The sequence below is a fragment of the Liolophura sinensis genome, chromosome 7, assembly GCF_032854445.1.
Source record: "Liolophura sinensis isolate JHLJ2023 chromosome 7, CUHK_Ljap_v2, whole genome shotgun sequence".
In the NCBI taxonomy this organism is placed as follows: Eukaryota; Metazoa; Mollusca; class Polyplacophora; order Chitonida; family Chitonidae; genus Liolophura; species Liolophura sinensis.
In genome coordinates, this window is record NC_088301.1 from 27,512,938 (window position 1) to 27,523,466 (window position 10,529).

Below are 10,529 nucleotides of genomic sequence, written 5' to 3' on the forward strand. Positions count from 1 at the left end.
AACTGGCATTTGGCATTCATATCTGCGAAAGGATGTAGGCCGTATCAGTTTTCCATTGGCTCAAAGAAAATTTTGACTAAAATATAGAAGAAGCTGGTTTAGCATAGGCAAATAAAGCATAGATTTTTCAGGGCAATATATTTTAAGCCAGATCATGAATTAAGCGGGATTGGGTAATGGCCATCCATAACGAAATGTAAGCTTAATGAAAGTTCCCTGCCACTGTGGTAATTTTGGACAAATTGTCGTTAACAGTATGTGGTAAAAAACGAGCTGGAAAGGTAGAATCACAAAAATCAGCATGCCAACGGTCCCCTTACTAACCTCAAGCAACAGTTTAAATATGAGCTTGACTGGTTGAAAACCGATGTTCAAAAAACAGGTGTGACTGATCGTTACTGGGACACGTCGAGAGCATTTCCATATGCAACGTTCGTGGTGGGTTCAGATAATGACTATCGTGAACATATATGCCAGCCGATATGAACTAATTGTAAAAAAAGAAAAATATATATATATATTTTTTTGAAATTTGCTTTCTGATAAATACCTCTTGAATATCTCAAACTGTGTGCTGTATTGTGCTGCAGGGAACGGACCAAAATCGGATTCAGATGGATTCCGACCATGTACGATATGGAAATCGCATATGAAAATATTTTTTTGATGTACATACCAAATATATGTTTGTCATTGGTGCAGTCTAAATCTTATTTGAAACATCTTGTAGGTGTATGACAAGGAGATCGCCTTGTTCATTGCGTGTAGCCATACAATGCACCATAAAAAATAAATCCTATGTGCCAGAATTAATTTAAATATACCGTATATTTATATATATATATATATAGCCATTTCGAGACGTAAAGCACAAAACAGCCTGTAATTAAGTTTTCATAACAAGCATGTGGCTGAAGAAAAGAAGAAGAAAAAAACGAACTAGTCTGGTCTACAAAACGAACGCCGTGAATGTGGCATGTGGAATTTAATTACCACACGGAGATAGATTATACATTCGTAATGCCCTTTACATGCAGGCTCACGCTCTTCAGGGAAAAGCCACAAAAGCGATCAGTATGACATAGTTTAAAGCAGTATAAGGGTATCCGTGTGACCCTCCTTAACAAAGGTCACGCCTCGAACGCCGTTAATGCCAGAGAAGCAACATGTGCGCCCGTGGACCACCCAAGAGGTAACGGGATAGCCGCGCTGTTCGACGGCTCCACTTCCTCCGGCAATGGTCCGCCTGGTGATCTTGTTTTCGTCTTTTTTTTTAACCATTCGGCATTCTCGCATGCACTGAAGGCAGACATGATAGGCTAGTCAGCGGTAGACGGACGTAATTGCAGAAATAATAAAACGCTACATATCCGAATAAATTGCTTTGGAAGGCACGTTTCATACATGGTATAAGTTTTACACATGGAATTGTTGTCTGAAGTACCATTACTAATTAACAACCCGCCCGATTTATACTGATGAACAGTAGATCGGGCATAATACGGTCAGCACACTGTAAAGCCTAAAGATATCGAGATCAAGAACGTAAGACATAGGCCGCGTCCTATTTGCCATTACAATTATTTAAAATGTTTCCCACATAAACACCACATACTCTAAAAAATAAAACGTAATAAGTAAATAAATAAAATAAAAGAAAATAAAGCAAGTCTTTTCTACCATACCAAACCACGGCATACAAGTATAACACTCAAAGAATTAATCTGTTAATTTAAACTTCAAGCTTGTTGGCTGGGAGAAACTAAAATGTATTTTAGTTATGTTATTGCTGTAAATCATTGTTAAATGTAACATACAAATTCATTTATTTCAAGTCAGATTCCATTAGGCTAACAGAATATTCCGTTGAATATAACAGAGTATTCTGTTGTAATAACACAATACATCCTAACATCATTCATACAACGTCACTTTCTGTTTAAATTAACAGATTCATTTTTTGAGTGTTATACTCATGTGCCGTTGTTTGATATGGTAGAAAAAGATTTGCAGTATAAATGGTAACTTATTCGTCGGTTAAAGTTGCTAAAGATATTAGGCTAACAGAATATTCTGTTGATATAACGGAGTATTATGTTGTAATAGCACAATACATTCTAACAAACTCATATGCCGTGGTTTGATATGGTAGGAAAAGATTTGCAGTATAAATGGTAACCTATTCGTTGGTTAAAGTTGATAAAGAATTGCTTAGGTTTTACTATGAAGAGATTCCAGTTTGGTCGCTGAAATTGCATTTACCAGAGTAAAACAGTTTATCAGTTCTATTTCCTTTAAACGTTCTAACAAAGCCCTACCGCTTAAACCCGCCTGTATAAATATGTATGTATTTGTATAAAAGAGAAACACGCACAGACCCTGTTTCTACCGTCTTATTATAGTGAAACGATTCTGAATTACAGTTACTTGTCGTTTATTATAGATGGACAAGATATTTGTAAAATTTACAACTGTTCAGAGTCCTGTGTTATCACAGTAATAGCTCACAAATTTTGCCCTTTATCTGCATTCATGTAATTTAGCAAGCAGTCCTACAATATAGCAAGGCCTGTTCTGAGATTTGAATCTTTCTTGATAGTAAAACGATGATAACAGACCAAAAAGCAACCGCAAATTCGCTAATTCAATTGTTCAACAAAGATACAGAAATGTGTCTCAGAAGATTTGAGAGCTACTAAACTCTACAGCTGTCGCGTAGAGCGGCATGGAATTTATGTCTGCCACCCAGGCGACTGCTTTTCATTGCTTCGTCAACAACGTCTGTGTATCAACGGCCTACTTACATATACATGCATACAGTGTTAAGTGATGTCCGAATAAATTTAATTAGAGAGATACGGAAACATGGCGCTTGTGTGGTTTCTGATAACGAATTAGGTTTGCATTTCCCTTTGAAAGCGTCTAGCTTCGCCGAGACCTCCCTCCGAGCGAAGAGGACTTATACAACTAACACCGCAAATAGAAAGTTCAATTAAGGTCTATATATGCTTTGGCCTATATACGCGTATATAGTTTGAGGTCGGATTAAAGCGTTCGGAGACGCACTAAGAAAAAAAAAAAAGAATTATAAATTACTCAAAGGCCATTTAACAACCTCGCCAGTTAAAGTGAACACTCATATAACAGGCGTAATTTATATGCCAGCCTTATCTAGGTCTATGGGTCCCCCCAATCTCCTCAAAGCATATCATACGTTCGAATCCAGCTTCTCATGCACAACACCGTGTATGGAGAAAAAAAAATTTATTTATTTATTTGATTGGTGTTTTAGGCCGTACTCAAGAATATTTCACTTATACGACGGCCACCAGCATTATGGTGGGTGGAAACCAGGCAGAGCCCGGGGGAAACCCACGACCATCCGCAGGTTACTGAAAAACCTTCCCACATACGGCCGGAGAGGAAGCCAGCATGAGCTGGACTTGAACTCACAGCGACCGCATTTGTGAGAGACCCCTGGGTCATTACGCTGCGCTAGCGCTTTAACCGACTGAGCCACAGAGGCCCCCAAAACAATTAGTACGCAAAACACTGAGCAAATCAATCATTCCTACGAACATTTCATATACTGATCCAGAAAAGACACGAAGTGAAATGCATTATCTTGGAGATGGTCAACTACACATCAGTGAAGAATATTTTATCCCAAGGCCCTCCTGCGTACAATATTGTCGCAGTGTGATTTCACGACAACGTTGAATACTGATATTACGTGTAACCATTCCGCTGCTTACCATGGATGGACTTAGCACAAAATCAGAAAGGAGTATTTAAAATATTGCTTTGCAGTGCAAGCTGTGTTGAAGGAGCAAGGGAGATAAGTCACTCTACCATTCGAACAATTTTGTTGATTATCTCCCTTTAAACTTGCTTGTACGTCTCACATGTTGGGGTATCAATTGAAGGTGGCACAGGAGGGTTCAGTACAGTGAGTCTTGAAGCAACCGAATAAAAGTCTTCCTACCAATGGTTTCAAAAGATTATGCAATTTTTTTGGAAAGCTCATGGGTATAAAATAGTTACAAAAGAGACACATGGTAAGTAACTAATGAATTTTCCCACACGTGAAACACACATTATCTGCAAAGTGACCTTAAAATGTATACATAATTTTTTTGGAAGAAAATTTATTGATAAATCACCTTTTGACTTTTCACTGTCGCCACTGGCCCCAGGACCACTGTATAATCAGGGTTTCCAATCCGGAGAGTGCCAACATTCTCAATATGAAGAGTGACGGCAATCCCAATATGAAGTGACACCTTTCCCAATACGAAGTCACAACATTCCCAATATGAAGTGACACCTTTCCCAATACGAAGTCACAACATTCCCAATATGAAGTGACACCTTTCCCAATACGAAGTCACAACATTCCCAATATGAAGAGTGACACCGTTCCCAATATGAAGAGTGACAACATTCCCAACATGAAGAGTGACAACATTCCCAATATGAAGAGTGACAGCATTCCCAATATGAAGAGTGACAGTGTTCCCAATATGAAGAGTGACATTATTCCCAATATGAAGAGTGACAACATTCCCAATATGAAGAGTGACATCATTCCCAATATGAAGAGTGACAGTATTCCCAATATGAAGAGTGACAGTTTTCCCAATATGAAGAGTGACAACATTCCCAATATGAAGAGTGACATCATTCCCAATATGAAGAGTGACAGTATTCCCAATATGAAGAGTGACACCTTTCATGAAGAGTGACATCATTCCCAATATGAAGAGTGACAGTATTCCCAATATGAAGAGTGACATCATTCCCAATATGAAGAGTGACAGTATTCCCAATATGAAGAGTGACACCTTTCATGAAGAGTGACATCATTCCCAATATGAAGAGTGACACCATTCCCAATATGAAGAGTGACATCATTTCCAATATGAAGAGTGACAGTATTCCCAATATGAAGAGTGACACCTTTCATGAAGAGTGACATCATTCCCAATATGAAGTGACAACATTCCCAATATGAAGAGTGACATCATTCCCAATATGAAGTGACAGTATTCCCAATATGAAGAGTGACACCTTTCATGAAGAGTGACATCATTCCCAATATGAAGAGTGACACCATTCCCAATATGAAGAGTGACATCATTCCCAATATGAAGAGTGACAACATTCCCAATATGAAGAGTGACATCATTCCCAATATGAAGAGTGACATTATTCCCAATATGAAGAGTGACACCTTTCATGAAGAGTGACATCATTCCCAATATGAAGAGTGACAACATTCCCAATATGAAGAGTGACATCATTCCCAATATGAAGAGTGACAACATTCCCAATATGAAGAGTGACATCATTCCCAATATGAAGAGTGACATTATTCCCAATATGAAGAGTGACACCTTTCATGAAGAGTGACATCATTCCCAATATGAAGAGTGACAACATTCCCAATATGAAGAGTGACATCATTCCCAATATGAAGAGTGACAGTGTTCCCAATATGAAGAGTGACATTATTCCCAATATGAAGAGTGACAACATTCCCAATATGAAGAGTGACATCATTCCCAATATGAAGAGTGACAGTTTTCCCAATATGAAGAGTGACACCTTTCATGAAGAGTGACATCATTCCCAATATGAAGTGACAACATTCCCAATATGAAGAGTGACAACATTCCCAATATGAAGAGTGACATCATTCCCAATATGAAGAGTGACACCTTTCATGAAGAGTGACATCATTCCCAATATGAAGTGACAACATTCCCAATATGAAGAGTGACATCATTCCCAATATGAAGTGACAGTATTCCCAATATGAAGAGTGACACCTTTCATGAAGAGTGACATCATTCCCAATATGAAGAGTGACACCATTCCCAATATGAAGAGTGACATCATTCCCAAAATGAAGAGTGACAACATTCCCAATATGAAGAGTGACATCATTCCCAATATGAAGAGTGACATTATTCCCAATATGAAGAGTGACACCTTTCATGAAGAGTGACATCATTCCCAATATGAAGTGACAACATTCCCAATATGAAGAGTGACAACATTCCCAATATGAAGAGTGACATCATTCCCAATATGAAGAGTGACACCTTTCATGAAGAGTGACATCATTCCCAATATGAAGAGTGACACCATTCCCAATATGAAGAGTGACATCATTCCCAATATGAAGAGTGACAACATTCCCAATATGAAGAGTGACATCATTCCCAATATGAAGAGTGACAGTATTCCCAATATGAAGAGTGACACCTTTCATGAAGAGTGACATCATTCCCAATATGAAGAGTGACAGTATTCCCAATATGAAGAGTGACAGTATTCCCAATATGAAGAGTGACACCTTTCATGAAGAGTGACATCATTCCCAATATGAAGAGTGACAGTATTCCCAATATGAAGAGTGACATCATTCCCAATATCAAGAGTGACAGTATTCCCAATATGAAGAGTGACACCTTTCATGAAGAGTGACACCATTCCCAGTATGAAGAGTGACACCATTCCCAATATGAAGAGTGACATCATTCCCAATATGAAGAGTGACAGTATTCCCAATATGAAGAGTGACACCTTTCATGAAGAGTGACATCATTCCCAATATGAAGAGTGACACTGTTCCCAATATGAAGAGTGACACCATTCCCAATATGAAGAGTGACACCATTCCCAATTTCAGCAGTGACCATGGGTTTTCAACATGTTCACATGCTTTTGTCATCAACACGGATACAAGTAGCTGATCCTACCAACTGTTCAGAAAGCATTGATAGCTAGACAATGGAGAATATGCAGGTAAGAAAGTCATTGAAAGGGAGTGATAGACAATGGAGAATAAACAACAACAAATGCATGAAAGGCAATGAAGAATAAACAAAGAATGCAATGGGCGGGGGTGATGGACAATGCAGAATAAACAAAGAATTCAATGGGCGGGGGTGATGGACAATGCAGAATAAACAAAGAATGCAATGGGCGTGGGGTGATGGACAATGCAGAATAAACAAAGAATGCAATGGGCGTGGGGTGATGGACAATGCAGAATAAACAAAGAATGCAATGGGCGTGGGGTGATGAACAATGCAGAATACACAACAAAAAGAGCAAAGGACATACGACGGCAGACAATGGAGTGCAATGGACATTGGACGATAGACAATGGAGTGCGATTAACAGGGGATGATAGAAAATGGAGAATAAAAAAAAAAAAAGAGCAAAGGACATATGACGACAGACAATGGAGTGCAATGGACATGGGATGAAAGACAATGGAGTGCAATGGACATGGGGCAATAGACAATGGAGTGCAATGAACATGGCAGGATAGAAAATGGAGAACAAAAAAAACAAAGAAAGCAAAGGACACAGGTTTGTAGACAATGGACAGCAAACAACAAAGACTGTTATTAACATTTGGTGACAGATAAAAGCAGAAAAATGAAGAATGGAATGGACATGAGATGATACTCAGATAGACAACGGAGATTATATATACATATATATATATATAACAAAGAATACAGGTAATACAGGGAAACAGACAATCGAGAATCAACAAACAATGAGGAACAAACCGCAAAAAAATGGAGTGATACACAATTGTGAAAAAAAACGACACAGAGTGCAGCTGACATGGAAAGAAAGACAATGGAGAACAAAGACCAAAGATTAGAAATGACCTGCTGTGATAGAAATGGAGAATACACAGGTAAGAATGTAATTTAAAGGATGTGACAGACAACAGAGAATAAACAACAAGAAATGCAATTAGCATGGGAGAGACAATGGAGAGTAAACAAAGACTACAAGACTATGGTGGACATGGAATGATAGCTGTGGAGAATTCGTGATAAAGAAGATTAATGGCAAAGAAACAAAAAAACAAAGAATGGTATGGAAACACGATGATAGACAATGGAGAATAACAATAAAGAATGTAATGGACATGGGATAATAGACAACGGAGAATAAATGACAAAAATGTAGTAACGGTGTAGCGTGCTAGACAAAAGGAGAGTACACAGCAATGAATGCAATGGACACGAGACAATAGAGTGAGTGAGTGAGTGAGTGAGTGAGTGCTTGGGTTTAACGTCGTACTTAACAATTTTGCAGTCATATGACGACGAAGGAATCCTTAGGGTGTATGTAATATACCTCCATGTTGCAGGACGGATTTCCACCGCTCTTTTATCTAGTGCTGCTTCACCGAGACGTCTTACGGAAGGCAAGTAAGCCTTCCCGCCCGAGCCATTATACTGATACAGGTCAACTAGTCTTTGCACTATCCCCTTCATGCTGAACGCCAAGCGAGGAAGTTACAATTTCCTCTTTTAAGGTCTTAGGTGTGACTCGACCCAGGATAAGCAAAAGGGAAACCACTGCACTGTATCAAGCCTCTTAAGTACAGACACAGCCAGAGATCAATTAACATTAAATCTAATTAGTAAACAGCTAATCAGCTTTTAGTAAAACACATTAGAACACTTGGTCTTTGACTTATGATATTATCCACACAACTATGACTGAAAGCAAAGGAACGTATGTGACATTAACACAAAGTCTCTGTATATCTGGTTTTTTTAGAAATGCCTGTTTCTGTACCCCACTGATTTGATTTATTTGATTGGCGTTTTATGCCATACTCAAGAATATTTCACTTATATGACGGGCGGCCAGCATTGCGGTGGGAGGAATCCAGGCAGAGCCCGCGGGAAACCCAAGGTGATCCGCAGGTTGCTGGTAGACCATTTACTGCTGGAGAGGAAGCTGCGTGAGCTGGACTTGAACTCACAGCGACCACATTGGTGAGAGCTAGGCTCCTGGGTCATTACGTTGCGCTAATTGATGACAACCACAATGGGGCATGTTACATCATTAAGACCGCATGGTTCAGGTGTATGGATGGCCTATAGCCAGATGTGTGAACAAAGCAACACAGACAATAATAGTATAGGTAGACAGCACATTCATCACACATTCCAGGTTTATTCATTTCTATTCTACAGGTTTGTGGGGAAAAAACCCCAGCCAGGAATGTTTCTTACATGTAATGTTGACTTCACCAACGATGAATTTATTTCAAAGAGGATAATAAAATTTCATTTCCATAATTCTGGGCACAACAAATTTTTGATCACAAAAAGGATTTAAGATTTCGGTTACCAGCCTGATTTCAATTTTACATAAATATGTCATAAAAAGTACTTGCATAATTTTTATTTCATGTTTCAAAAAATTTTGAATTTTTGTAGTTCCATTAAAACTTTAATTTATCACTTTTAAATAAATACATGATGACCTGAAATATGAAGTTTTCAATCTTTTCTTAACCATAATATCATGTTCTAGGTTCTGAAAGGCTGTCAATTTCCCGATACTTCGTCAATACTTTTACTGATCATTCACTTTTACTACACAGGAGCCATTTGTAGCTTGACATTTAATACCTTATCTGTAATGAAGAATTACGGTCAATATGTACCGGCTAGACAAGAACACTACACAACCACTACAAAACAACCACTAGATGTGCAAATAGAAGACGTACTCTCTGTATTTTAACCATCACATCTTTGCTGAATTTCTCCTGAACGAATCAGTGAGGCAGAGGGGAGCCTGATTTCAGTTTTAGGAAACCCAGTGCAAAGCAAGCTTTTGTCTGAAGTCCAAAGACATTCTCCATAACGAATATACTGTAACCAGGGACATATGAAGAAAAAAAAATGGAAGGTTCTGGTCTTAAACTTTAGAGGTGACATAATGTCCGTGCATAAAGAAATTTGATCAAATGTAACTCAAAATGATGTTTTTGTAGAGCTTTTGATTCGGTGAGTGGAATAAATTTGCATGAAAATGTCACTTTTTATTGGTAAACCATCATAGTTTTGATCAGTTTATTTGTTCTTTTTCATACAGCATGGTTAGTTTGGGCGCCCAATCATCTTTGAGGACTAAAATAGCTTTAGACATGCTCCAGGTAATACGCTGGTTTCATGTACCTAAGGTGAAGTTTGCTTTTCTCTTTCAGTTTCTATGCATGTCCACGATCGTTTTTGGTTAATACCTATCAGAAGCCAACAAGAATTTTTTATCTAGTGCTCTATATTTAGAAACTAGCTAGTACTCTTCCCACATAAATTAATAATAGCACTACGTTCATGACTGTTCTTCATTACCTATCAGAAGGTAACAACGTCTTGTTGTCTAGAGCACTAGGTTTCACAGCATAGCTTGTTCCAGTATGTTTCACATATAGCTTTTTCACTGTGTATGTTCAGCATTGTTCAGCATCACAAATTAGAAGCCAATAAAATACTGGTGTTATCTAGTTTGCTATGTTTAAAAACTAACTTGCATTTTTCTGAAATTACAGCCAGTAAATGTTTTGAAATTAATCTAAAAGTGTTATCTTTTGCTCTGACATTTATTACAGTGGATAGAAATATTACTTCGATATGGTGAGTTTCCCATTTCTCCACCAAAATTGCGAATATTGTGGGTGAAAAAAG